Genomic DNA, 294 nt, shown 5'->3' on the forward strand with positions numbered 1-294 from the left:
GGAACCGGAGCGTTTCCCATCATGCTTTTGATCAGCGCAGTTGGTGGAGAGCAACTGCGCTCGAATGCACAATCCGACACAGCTGCCTCGCCGTCGCGAGAGTTTTTTTGCACACGCCAGCATGACATCAGAGCAAGTCGGCCGTAACTCGGACACTTTTCTAACCGGCATGCATCTCGCGATGATCACCGGTGATCGGTTCTGCGCAGAATTTCAGAACATGAAGAGGAACCAATGGCATGAATGCATGAGGGCAAGGGAAGCATGACACAAACAGCATAAAAAGCATAAAAC

General features: G+C 51.4%; 1 long non-coding RNA gene across 1 annotated transcript in view; it reads right to left on the reverse strand.

Annotated features, from left to right (window-relative positions):
- LOC107689027 (uncharacterized) overlaps positions 1-294 on the reverse strand; it is a 12,983-nt gene that overhangs the window by 903 nt on the left and 11,786 nt on the right. The window lies entirely within an intron of this gene.

The sequence above is a fragment of the Sinocyclocheilus anshuiensis genome, unplaced genomic scaffold, assembly GCF_001515605.1.
Source record: "Sinocyclocheilus anshuiensis isolate Anshui unplaced genomic scaffold, SAMN03320099.WGS_v1.1 scaffold181, whole genome shotgun sequence".
NCBI lineage: Eukaryota > Metazoa > Chordata > Actinopteri > Cypriniformes > Cyprinidae > Sinocyclocheilus > Sinocyclocheilus anshuiensis.